This window comes from Pezoporus occidentalis, unplaced genomic scaffold, assembly GCF_034315485.1.
Source record: "Pezoporus occidentalis ecotype Australia unplaced genomic scaffold, CSIRO_AGI_Poc_V1 ctg223, whole genome shotgun sequence".
Classification (NCBI taxonomy): Eukaryota; Metazoa; Chordata; class Aves; order Psittaciformes; family Psittacidae; genus Pezoporus; species Pezoporus occidentalis.
In genome coordinates, this window is record NW_026914106.1 from 2,278,614 (window position 1) to 2,291,986 (window position 13,373).

A 13,373-nucleotide genomic window follows, 5' to 3' on the forward strand; every position below is an offset into this window, starting at 1 on the left:
AGCAGCAGGACTTTGGTAGGGCTGCACATTACACCCCCTTCTCTCAGGTGCAATACTTCCCTTTGCAGTAGGAAGTAATTAGATCCAGTTGCGGAGTAAGGCAGGAATCAGTAGGAAAGGTGGCAGGATGCGGGCTGCGGAGGGGAATTTCTTACTCTCAGGACACTTTAGCGAAAATAGAAGCCAACACTTGGAGGCAAACTGTGCTAGAAATCAATCCCTGGCCCACTCTGACTTGCAGGGAAGTGCTGATGCTCCCTGGTTCCCTGGTGGCTGGAGAGCTCCTGTGCTTCAGGCTATGACTGAAGCCAGCAAAGGTTTTCACATGAATTTCTCCTACTTTTGGCTGATTGTATAACTAAAGGGGAAACTTTCTCTCCTCTCTACCCTCATCCAGGCAGGTCCTGCTTTCATCCCTGGAGCAGCCAGGAAGAAGCTGAAATAGTCACAATTTGGTTTTCTGTTATTTATTCCAAGTGCTGCCCTGGTGTCCAGTGCTGAGAGGAGGAGCCAGTCCCACTGGATCTTCCTACTGGTACACTCGAGCCCATTTTCAGACTGTTTCCTACACTGTGCTTTAAGGGTCTGAAACAGTGGACGGGGTTGGTCGTGCTGGTGGTGATCACCGCTCACTGTGAACCTCTCTCAACAGTCTGGACTGTCAGGATGGGTCTTAAACCAAATGTTCCCCCTGCTTGGCTGGTGGCTTGTTTGTACAAAAGGGTCAATGGTTGCAATTACCAGCAAGGAAAAACATTACAACCTTTGCTGAACCCTCCCTGTAATGGTGCCGGTGTGAGGCCAATGAGTGACAACTCAAAGGTGTGTAGGACACAACCAGGTGCAGAGCTCTGTGGGCACAGGAGCCTGGCCATAAGACAATACCTGGAGTGTCAAACCCTTCTGCCTCACTGGGGTCAAACTCTGTGTTTGATGCAGCTGCAGCTTTGGAACCTCCATCACTTTGGAGAGCAGAGTGAACAAGGAGGGCTCTTTGCTTTCTGGGGTGCTTCTAACCAAGTTGTTTTGAGTGATCTGTAAGTAAAAATGTCTTGATCTTTAGTTCCAAATCAACCAAGTGCTGTTACTTTTTTAATTCCAGTCCTCAATAAAAATTGACCTGTTGATCTTTATGAGAACTGGAGGTGTTTGTAACAGGTCGGGTGGACCCTTTCCTCTTCCTGCTTTTAGCCTGAACAGTATTAAACCTTGGCCAAAATACAGTTGTGACCAACTGCTGTCTTCTTAACTGGAATTGCATTATCTGAGGTGAGAACTGGGCCTGTGGCAGGCTGGGTCTCTAATACCTGTTGGGGGGAGGCTGTGTCTTAGAGAAGACCCAATGATCTGCTCTCACATGGGTTTGAGTCCTTCAGCTTTAAGGTGGGACAAAGAGGATATAGAGTTACCTTTGTCTTGGTTTGAAAAGGGACAAAAACACATTTAACTTCCATACATGAGGAAATCTTTACAAGGAAAACTGCTTGTGTTATTTCAGGTGTTTAATAGTTGACTTGACCTTTAGGATTTTGTCCTATACATCTATACGGAAGCTCAAGGGAGCAGAAATCCTGGAATCCAGCCTCGAATAGTGGAGTCAACCTGGAATTAACCTGTGCCGAAATAGCGTGTTAATTCATAGACAAGGAGCTTGCAAACAGTATTGAACAGCTCTACGTAATACAGCTTCCGCATAAGAAAGGTTAAACTTTCCCCTTTTGGGGGGTAAAGCAGCAACTTTTCTGTTGTAAAGAGGTTGACCCGGGTGAGAGGCTGTTTTCCTGCTTCCCACTGTGTAAAGTGGTCATGCCTTCCTCTTAATGATGCAGTTCTGACCTCTGTCAAATTAAGCAGAGCATAAATAAATGTATTTTGGCCTGAGAGATATTCCCATCATGGTTATTTTAAGCTCTCTTTAAAACTGAAGGTTAGGAACTTTCTCAGCAATCATCCTTTCTTTCCCTTAGCGAAACTTCACTGAGCAACCGCTCTGCTTTTCAACTTCCACCCAACTCATTCCAATGCCCTCTTCAAGTCCCCACCTTCCACTTAGTTCATGTCATTCTTTTTTCCTATGTCTTTAGGCATTTGTGGACAGTGAATGTGCAGCCGGTGACCTCCTGGGTACCACCAGCTCCTCGTCGTAGCCACTGCTGCCTTCCCAAGAACGTGGGAGGCTTCGGAAACACTCGGTGGCTGAGAGCGTGTGTGAGGGTATGTGGGGCGGCTGCTGCGCTTTCATCTAATATTCAACAATTTAATCCCCCTTTGAATGCAAAGAAAACGTTTTAAATATTTCAGGGTCTTCTTTTGCAAGTACATAGGAGGCTCTGAATAAAACCTTCATTCATGCTATGAAAGCTGGAGGGCCGCTGCCATTCCATTTTCTTGCCTCTGGTTATTAAAACATCAAGCTGTCTTCCTACTGAAGCTCAGCTAACTTCAGCCTTCCTCCCTTTGTGTCACACTGAACACCTGCCATTAATACTAATTCTACTCCGGAGAGAAATTCCCTTTCAGATATGCTTGTCTGAAAATAAATTGACATGTAAAAGGTCTCTTTTGTCGGGCAGCGCGTGTAAAGTGCTGGGGTAAGAAGCTGATCACTTACAAAAGGAGCCACTGACTCTTTAAATGATGTGTGGGGAGGGGGTTATAAACGTTCCATATAGAGGGTGATGCTGTAAATGAGCTGACTGGGGAAGGATTTGCCTGGCTGCAACCTCTGTTTGGTGTTAGGCTTGAAGATTCGGGGTGATTTTTTGGCTAAATCTGTGCTGATAAAGCCACTGCACTGCCTCGGGTGGGTGGCTGCACTCCTAAGGACCCATTTAGACAATTACTTCTGGGAAAACTGGGGTTATTAAGAATAGCTCATTGCTTTTTAACACATGCAACAAAACTGAAGAGCCTTGGTGAGGAGACCTTTGATGTAGATGCGTAATGAACTCCAGGACTCTTGTTTTGCCTGGGACAAAAGTTTGTGTCACTTTTCATTAGGAAACAGTAAAAGACTCCGTGGTTCAAGTGTTTATTCTGTTGTACAGAAGTGGTGTGAGACAGCAAGAGGTAAATATAGTTATTTGTAATAGAAAGAATTATTTACTTTGAGTTCTTCACACCCTGTGGAGGGAAAATTGAAGGAGGTTCTTTGGGCCAGGCTTTGGAGGGGAAGGACATGGCTTGGAAATCTGCTTCAGCACTGACAAGTTTCAGTCCTGTGAATGTGGATGAAGGGTCAAGTTTTGAGGTGCTGACAAGCATCACTGTTGCTCCTTGGGCTTCTGAGTCTTTGAGTGAAGAAATAATTCACTTCATAATGAAGATCAAGTTGAAATATGTTCAGGACTTGTCACTTCTGGTTTAGCTGCTGTGCTGCTCAGCTCAAATGCTGTCTTGTTTTTAAACAGCAGATGGTGTTAGAAACCTGTAACAGGTGGAACCTCTTCAGTTTTATGTGTGAGCTCAGAAGTAGCAGCAATTTCGTTTCCCATGGGGTGGTTTCTTCACGAGATAACCAGCAGCCAGCCCTCTGCTCGGGTATTTATTACAGGAGGAAAATCTTCTGAATCACATGTGTTCATATGAGAGAAAGCAATTCGGATTTGACTTATTATGGTTATAATGAAAGGAACCTGGTAATGCTTTCCATAATCTTCTGTTTAGCAACTCTGAAAGAGAGATGTGGAGGGAGAAATGAGCTGTGTTTGCTGGTGTGCCTCAAAACCCGGCTCCAATCTGCCACAGTCTATTGGTTTCTTGTCTATGATAATGGCACTTTGCATGCTTAAAGTGTTTTATAAACATTTAATTACTGCAGCATTTGACTCCACGCCAGGAATCTCTCATTCATCTGCTTCTTGCAAGGTTTGTGAAAATGATATTCAAATCACAGAATCACAAGAAGGGCTGAGTTCAAACTTCACTTCCAGGAACCTCCGTTAGCAGGGATCCAGGACGTCGCTTGTCTGCGCTGCCACGTTTGCAAAGCGAGTTACTTCTTCAGCCATGGAAATGGTAACGTGGGTTTGAATGCCTGTGGATTTGAGGATTTGTCAGTACCCCAGGACAGGGAGCTGCATTTTAATCATATTAAGGAAAAGATATGCTAAATTCCCCTCAGCCTGTGCTGTATGAACCTCTAAGGCCGGCGGGGGTTGCAGCTATGTCTAGACTGGAGCCGTGTTTGATCCCCGCTCCCCACTGCGTCCTCAGCTGCTGTAAGCAGCAGGAAAATCATGGTTTGTTCAAAGTCGCTTTTTTCCCCACCCACCAAACTACTTGTGATTTTAACATGTGCTCCCCACCCCAACTCCCAGCTCTAGTTCTTAAGAAAGGTAAGAGAAATGCGGGTCTATGGAGTGGTTTTACTGCCATGCCATTGGCACACCCGCAGCCTGGGGGTCAACCACAGGGAAGCCCACAGAAGTTGTTGGGTTTGTGACACTGAGTGGAAGCAGCAACTACAAGTAAAAAAATCTTGTATTGGATTAATAATTTCCATCCAACCATCTGCCTCTTCCACCAGCTCTTTTATGTACAGCAGATTCTGAAACGCATACTGGGTGTGCATTTACTTTCCATGAGAACCCCGAGTTGTTGGCTGGCTGCACATGTGTTCTCGGGGATGCACGCAACAGATCACTTCTGGTCATGGCAGCAAACCCAGAGGAGAATTTGTTCCTCTATGAGACACGTACGAGCTGACCCTCGTGTATGGAGGAGAAAAATGAGGTCTGCAACCGCTCATGTTTGCAGTCTGTACTGTAATTCTGAAGGCACACCGTGTGTGCCACTGCTGGCAATCAGACCCTTTTTAATAGGACAGATCCCCAATTTCAAGGCACCAGCTCACTTGCTCTGCTCTCACTCGCTCTGCCCTCACTCTCTGTTCAGTGAGTTGCAAGCACATGATGAGCAGCCACTTAGGAAGTAAACCAGGAGTCCCCTTTCCCTGCTCTGCTTAAAGAAGGGGTAGGGAGCCCTTGTGATGTGTCATTAAAGCTGGCTTTTCTCCTTGTGGCAGAGCAGATTTGATCAGACCCGCCTCCTAGTTCCAGCTGCTGGGTTTGAACGCTCTGATCTGTGCACTGGGTGCACGTTAATTATGGAGGCAATTCCCATGGATACCAAGAAGAATTGTCTGTACTGGCAAAAATGATCCCAGCTGGGAAAATAGGGAAGGGAAAAAATGTGTTGAAATATTCAGGAAAGAGACTTCAGAAGTTTCTGGGAATGTAAGTGGAAAACATTTCTGGTGTTCTTGTACACCAGTGTGCAAATCTGTCTTGGTTTAAAACAAAGATACAGGTTGTTTTCATTCCAGGTTGCAGGAGCTAATCCAGGGTTGCTGCTGTATCAGCACAGCAAAACTGAATTTGCCCCCTTCTTGTTATCTGCATCCAATTGGGATTTTCACCCTTGCTTTTGTACCCCTCAAGCCTCCCCCTGCTCACCTGCCCGGCACCACAAGTGTGTGTTGAGAAACCAGCCACCGATTTGTGTTTCCATAAAGGCAACTCCCTGGGTGAGGCAGGCAGCTCCGGGCGAAGGGCTGGTAATTCTGGTTCCATCCGCAGTGCTGGGGCTGCTGTGCAGGACTTGGGTGAGTGACTCCCCTTTATGCTTCATTCTTCTGCAATGTATGAATTTAAATAACTTAGTTCTGGGTAAATTAATATTTGAAGGGTCTGCTCAAGGAAAAAGAGCACTCCCTGGTGAAAAGCGAGGGGAAAATACCTAGTCAAGTGATGTGCAGATATGGAAAATTAAACAAATAGGATTTAAAGTTAGTTTGTAATTGTTCAGCTGTGAGGCCTTATGTTCAAACTGCGTGGGGAAGACCAGGTACTTTTATTTAACTGCATAAATAGATGATTTTTGCTTCTTTGGGTTTGTTTAGAGGGTTTTAGGAACATCCCGATCAACCACACAATGGTTGTAACTTGTATTTCTTTCACTAATTTCTTTCCAGCAGGAGCACAGACACTTCTCAAGATGTTGCTAGCTCATATAAACATAGAGAATAAGAAAAGCTACAGTACTATTAGGTTGGATTTCCATCTCTTTCTCATCCAGGGCACCTGCTCCCCATTCCCTCCCCTCCCCAGTCTTCCCAGCTGTCTGTCTGTCTCATTTATGTCAATTAGAGATTCAATGCTGCCTGATTTAATTGGCCTGACTTTCCTCTCTAATAGAAGCCCAAGCGAAGGCAGGGCAGGCGGGCAGGCAGCTCTCCATGGGCTGCCTGCCCAGGGAAGGAGTCTCTCCCTTGCTGTTGGGAGGGCTGGGGCTTGTTTGCAAAGTAGAGCACAATAACCTGTTTGTTACCATCCATGATGGGGAGGTTGGTGACCTCCTAACAGGGATGGGCTGCAGGCAAGATGTGATCTGAAAGCTTGGGGGTATTTCCCAGTGGTTCAGGAATCTGTGCAACCAGGCGCCCACCTCAGGCTGGCTTTTAGTGTGCTGCAGTGGTCAAGATTTGCCACGTTTCCTCCTTCCACGAGGTCAGTATGCAACACAACTTCCACCAACCGCAGCCACAGAGGGCTCGTCCTTCCTCTTGAGCCTGAGCCACCCCCAGCGCCGCTTAACCACGAGCAAAGCTGACCAAGGCCTTGGTTTCACAGGCTTTACACAAGGGTCTGACCCTGTCCCCCCCTTTGGGCAGCAAAGCTAGAAGCAAAGCAGATGAAATCTCTGCCATGCATCCGCTCCCCCTCCAAGAGCTGGATCCTGGGAAGCAGATCTGACCTACTTCTTCTCCCTGGCTCCTCACTTGCAGCTGACAAATGACACAGCCCTTCAGCAGCTCGCAGCAGAAAAGCGAGTTTCCCCAAAAGCTGGCCCACAGAGGCGTCAACGTTAAACAGCAACAGTACCATCTAGTGACTTGGGCTTACAGAGAGCATCACTTGGAAGGGGAAGAGGAAACCTGTGAATTAGGGAGGCCAAGCAAGGTCCCAGATTTGCAAATGAGATCCTATCTCTCGGTTCATTTGGATTTAGGAAACAAATGATGCTGATGCTGCAACAGTCCTTCTTTTCCGGGGTTCACAGTCCCATTTTTAGGCTCCTGCCTCCCCGCTGAACCCAGCCCTGACCCACGCTCCCTCTGCTGGTAACGTACTAATTGATTTAATGTGTTCACAGCTTCTCACACACCCACTTGCACGCACAGCAGCAGCTCCGTGCGAATGCCTGAGATGAGATTCAGGGCTGTGGGGAGTTCTCCCTTCCTACCAGTGATCAGATGCAGGAAATAAATCAGATACAATTCAATTTACTAAATCAAAATTATGCCCAAAACTGAACATAAAGGGCCCGTTCCACACAGCTCTGACATTACACACTCTCCTTCACAGCTGAAGGGAGGAAATCGAATTAGAGCATTTCTTTTTCCATCAAAGGACATTAGTCCTCATATAGGCTCGTTACGCCTCACCATCATTTATCGTGTGCAGGAGTTATCCCTGTAAGAATTCCACTTGACTGGAGCTACAACATGTTCTGCATGTAAGAAAAAAGAAACCCAAATATAAGTTTTCTACTAAGCCATTTTCTTCCTCTGCATTTTGATGATTTTGTGAAGGTGGCAACCATTCACAGCTGTTTTTTGCAACATACGTGTGCACCTTGCCACTTTCCCTGTTATCACATGCACAAAGTGCTTGAGGAGAGGTGATACAAACCCCAAGGCTGCAGAACTTCAATACTAAAAGCCTTTATCAAGCCTATTAAATGCCACTGGTACCAGCAGGAGAAACTGCTTGGCTGGCTCCTCAAATGTGTCCCCTCTTTGCTGTCAAGAGTGCAGCACTGCCCGAAGTCCACTTAGCCTTGCTCATGGACTGGTGAGTGCCTGACAATTTTCTGGTCTCAAATGAAACAGAAAACTAAATTAGCAAATTAATTGTTTGCCATGTTTTTCCTTGGGCCTCATCAGCTGCCTCAGGACCTGCAGCCAATCCAGAGCCCCTCTCTGCAGTCCGGAGTAGAAGGTGGAGCCCTGCGCTGGGTCCTGCTATCTACCAAGTGTCAGTCATGTTAATTTTAAATTACTTTTGTACAGCTTGGTGTCAAAACGATTAAAGCATGAAAAGGAAAACTGAACTGGAGGGAGGAAAAGGGGGGAGAGAGAGAATGAATAATTTACCTTGCATTTACGAGCAAGGACACTTGGATTTCTTTAACTCCTCAACTCTGAGAAGCCTGAAACTTGTATTTCATAGAATCATAGAGTTGGTTGGAAGGGACCTTAAAGTTCATCCAGTCCCAACCCCTGCCACAGACAGGGGCACCTTCCACTAGAGCAGGTTGCTCCAAGTCCTGTCCAACCTGGCCTTGAACACTGCCAGGGATGGGGCAGCCACAGCTTCTCGGGGCACCCTGTGCCAGTGCCTCAGCACCCTCACAGGGAAGAACTTGTGCCCAAGAGCTCATCTCAGTCTCCCCTCTGGCAGGTTAAAGCCATTCCCCTTGTCCTGTCCCTACAGGCTGTTGTCCAAAGCCCCTCTCCAGGTTTCTTGTAGCCCCTTTAGGCACTGGGAGCTGCTCTAAGGTCTCCCCAGAGCCTTCTCTTCTTCAGGCTGAACAAGATCTTCTGTAACCTGCTTGGGACTGTGCCTGAGGAGTTGCTCTGGATCCTCGTAGTCTATAGGGAGACAATAACCACTCGCAGCACGAAGCCAGGATTTTATCTGTTTTGTCCCAGGTAAGGCTTCTCTCACCACTGTGTTCACTGCTTGTTGCAATCAGCGACACAAAGCTCCCCATCCTCATGCAGACCTCTTCTCCCCTCCCCAGCACTCCGCTCCCAATCGGGTTTACTCCATCACCCGCACGTACTGTGCCACATAACAGAAATGCATCATCACATACAGCCTGAAATGTGCAAGACTGAGAGTTGTCGGGTTGCAGCGTAAGATCCCTGTAGCTCCCTGCATCTTGTTCACACAACCAACCCACATGCATTGGGGAAATTTGGGGGTTGGGACACAGACTGCTTTTATCTCTCTTCGTAACTTCAACCACAGCTTCATTCTCTTTCCCGCTGCTGAATGGTATCATCAGTGGTCTTTGAAATCTCATTCTAAATCTCTTGAGGTCAGAAGAACAGCAAAAAGATTTGTAAGAGGGCAACTCGACAGCACCAGAGAATGCAAAACAAGTTTAGCCACTTCTGTTGATGTTTATTGTGTCTTCAGCTCATACACAAGAGCTCCTCCTTTCATTAATAAAAAGGGTATAAATATTTTGAGTTATTTTGTCTTGAGGGACTACAGATTGCAGTGAGGTGGCTTCAGTGGATGATCACTACTAGGGTGACAGAGCTGCCTGGGAAATGAGAGCCCAGATACTCATGTGTGAGGTATCCTGCAGGGTGTGCTTGGGCTTGAACTGATTTGTCAAATTTGAGCAGATAAAACAATTCCACTAATGGTTGTTTTCTGGAAAATGAGTTTGTGCTGTCTTGGCAATTTCTGCTCTGTCTTGTGCTGTCTTCTCACTACCTCTCCTTGGCAGCCACAGAGAGGAAACACCTGTATCTTCTCCCTGTATTTGACTTCTTTGGCCTTAGGACTAACGCAGCCTTGCCAGGACCCAAACAGGTCGTGCGACGGGTTCAAAAGCGTGCTTGAAATCTGCTCCAAAAAGACTTGCCTGACTTCTCTAACGTGTTTGCTTTGGCTCGGTCACCTCCACCTCCACTCATCCTCGTGGCTTGTAGTTCCTGTGGCCTGCAGCATAGTCTCCAGTGAGATGGGGAAGGTGAGCATCAGAGCATCAGCACCCTCGACAGTGGCTTCTTTGGACAAACAATGCCATCCACTCCTTGTTCCCCCGTGTTTCTGCTGCCTGCTCTTGGAGCAGGGAAATGGGGCAGGTTTGCACAGAGCTGGAGCATCACATAGGCTTTCACTTAAGCATGCAGGCATGGAGAAGTTTCATAAATAGCAGGATTCCCTTCATGCAACATTTCCTCAGCTGCTGTGTCACAAATCCAGTGTTTAACTGACTTTTTTTTCCCTTTCCCATTCAGGAAGCTCCTGTAAACTCCCCTCATCCTCCTCAGTGGCCAAGCAGGAGGCTCTGGAGATGAAGAGCGGAGCCTCTTGCAGTGTTTCAGTAACATCACTTCAGACATGCCATGTGGGAGTACGGAGTATCAAGTACTCCAGTCTGATACCCACAGCTCTCCCTATTTAATACGTGCTTAGTACTACACCAGCAGCTATATAAACCTAACACCTTTCTTACTGGATTCTGCTTGTCTGGATTCAGAGTGATCTCTGCTCACTTGATCCACTTGAATAATAAACCCCATTGTCAGCTGGAACACTAAAAATACAGTGTAACTATTCTCCAGGATCTGGTAGCTATTGAAAATAAAGCACAAGTCTCAACCAGATTATCTTTTTTTCCCTTAACCAAGCAGGACTGCCCTTCTACCCGGCGCTGGGGAGCTTTCAAAACAGCAGGAGAGGGATTTGTACTGGATCTATTATGAACAACACCGTTAAATCACTTCCAACTGCAAAATGTTTCCCTATCAGTTATGAAAGGGTTTCAGATTCGGAACTGTTTGCTGGCCAGGCAGTTCACACATGAACTGACCACAATTCAGAAGCCAAAATGGTTCATTTATACCTAATCACAGAACCTGGAACTTCTAAGGTGTCTGTGTATCTCCGACACGGATCCCTGTGCTGGGCAGTGGGAGCACATCCCAGTTCCCAGGACTCACTAAAGCCCCTCAAGTGGTTAATATTAAAGTGGCCCATACTGGAGCGTTTGCCATAAAAACAAGAGGACAAACAACAACTTGCCCACACAAGAGCACACAAAAAGCACATTTAGGAATAAACCAACTTCCCTCAATTAAGAGCTCACGAAATCAGGGAACTGGGGGCTTTATCTATTTCTCTCCAACACTTGCATTTCCTGCAGTTGGAGAAGAAGAATTTGAGTTCTGTTTAATGTGCTGGGGTGGGGTTTTTAGGCTGTTGATAATTTAAACTATCCCATGATAATTTAAACTATCAACCAGGAAACATAAAGCTTTTCAGTGCAGACGACTGAATCAGCTCTTTGTTGGATGACGCTTTATCCCCTTGAAGTATCCAGGATGATTTATTCTAACGGGACATGCAGACAAAGTGATGTTTTCCTATCTCCTGCTATCTAAACACAAGATTGCAGTTACTCCAACACAACTGGCATCAGGATGCGGCGTGCTATGGGCTTTGCAATGGTGGCTGTTTACTAGCTTTCCCCAGGACCTGCCTTTTTTAATTGAGGAGGAAAGAAAAGGATCTGGAAACAATCCATTCTCAGGCCAAGGGTTTTGAAGTCGTTGTTTTGAATTTGCTGACCTGCTCCAAGGAAATCCTGCATAAATCCATGGATCTGCTGTTGAGTAATAGGGGAGCTTTTGTGGTTTAGTATTTTGATGGTAGAAGGGATGCAGTGCAGGACTGACAGAATAAATACACGTATTTACAAGGCACTGATTGGAGTACAAAGTAAAACTGCAACAGAGACTGCAATGAACTAAAAGGTATTCAAAGGGAGCCAAGGACTAAAGCAGAGCACAGATCATCTTTAACTGAGTGGTCCTGGAGGGGTGTGAAGCCAGGAGATGTTTCTCAGTCCTCAAGAGCCAGAGGCTGCTCTTTCCATAGACCAAACTATAGAATTGAGAGCTAAACCCAAGATCAGGAGGTGAGGACAGCCTTCACCCTTGCTTTACATTTGGATTTTAGGTTTGTAAATGGAGCCATGTACAGACTTAGGAATGGTGTTAAGGAAATGGAGGCATATGGAAGGTGCTGGGCATCTAGAATCAGGGAGTATCTATGGACGTGTTTGTTTGCTAACAGGATTTATGAGTATCTACTCGCCATAATGAATCCTTCTCTTCCACGTAATTTCATTACGTCTTGCCTGCTTTTCCTGAGTTGTCCCAGCATCCAAAACTCATGGATTTAGTGGAAGAACGGAGTTTTTGTTTCAGAGTTGCTTTGCAACAGCAGAAAGGATCCACAACTCCATGTTCAAAGGGTGTTAAACCTTGGGAACTGGGGGAGATGAGCTCGTGCCAGGCCCCAGGTGAGGGGAGGCAGAAGAAGCCAGGTCTGACAGTGTGAGGTAGGATCCCTAACGCCCGTATCTAATGAACCACACGGTTATTTACTGATGCTGCGTGTCCTTGGTTGTGTACCACGGGCATTCATCAGCGGCTCGCTCTGGACACCCCATTACTGCACACACTCTGCGTTCTTCCTCCCATCGCCTTAAATAACCCAAGTACTCAAACGCAGAGCCCCAAAAGTCCTCTCACCCTTGAGTCGAGCCAAACGGGAACGCGCCTTGGCCCATTGAGAAAGCCTGGTTGGGGTGCGGGTCGCAAAGCGCATCCCCACCGGGGACAGCGGATAACCCATTGCCTCCAGAGCAAAGTACGACACGGGCTGGCCCCGTTCCTTCCCCCCCCGAGCAGCCGCTTCCGCGGCCCGGCCCCGCGGCAGGCAGAGGGCAGCAAAGGGAGCGCTTTACTTTTTTTCCCTTTCCCTTTTTTTTTTTCCCCCTTTTAATTTTTTTTGTTCTCAGCCCTTTGCAGCCGGAGCTTCCCAGCCCCGATCGTGCCCACTGCTTACGGACCAGCCTCGACAGCCCTCACCCATCACTCCCCAGCCCACACCGCCGGGGAGCCGTGCCCCCAGCTCCAGGAAACACGGGATGAAAGGCGCTGTTTCGGGGGTGGCTGCCCCTTGCCCTCGCCCCACAACCGGCCAGGCTGCCCCTTCACTGCCAAGGCCGGGACGAAGGACTTTTTCGCCCCTAATCCACCCCGTCACGTCTCCCCGCTCCTCACCCCTCTCTTTGGGGTACTGAGGGGCTGTGCAGGGGAAGGGGGTGCTCATGCCCCATAAGTGCACTAGGATTTTAGGATCTTTCTCTCCTGTTCCCGTCCCCCGTCCCCCCCCTCCCCGCTCCTAAGCGGGAGTTTCCAGGAAGCGCTGAGAGGAGCCGCAGCACCCCACAGGCTCTCACACAGCGAGCTCCTTCCGCCGAGGCCGTGGCAGGAACGCCAAATAGTCCCAACCGCCTCTCCTCTCTCCCCCAGCAAAACGCTCAGCCCCGCTCCCCCCTTAACGGGACACCGTTACAGAAACGGGAAAAGAAACGTTTCCCTCCCCCCGCCCGGCAGCTTTAGCTGGGACAAACCAGGAGGAAGCGATGTTGGGAGTGGGGGAGGGGAGGAGGTGAAAAAACCCAAGCGCCGGCTCGGGCGGAGGGATTCGGAGGCGCGGAGGAGTGAGGAGGCGCGGGGAACGCTGCGCGGAGGGAGGGGGGGCGGCGGTGGT

The 13,373-nt window shown here is 47.8% G+C and overlaps 1 long non-coding RNA gene across 1 annotated transcript; it reads left to right on the forward strand.

Moving 5' to 3' along the window:
- The first annotated feature begins 4,032 nt into the window (after window positions 1–4,032).
- LOC134164732 (uncharacterized) lies at window positions 4,033–9,256 on the forward strand. Its single transcript, XR_009965227.1, has 2 exons — window positions 4,033–5,605; window positions 5,975–9,256. It is a non-coding gene; the product is annotated as an uncharacterized LOC134164732 (long non-coding RNA).
- Window positions 9,257–13,373: the final 4,117 nt, after the last annotated feature.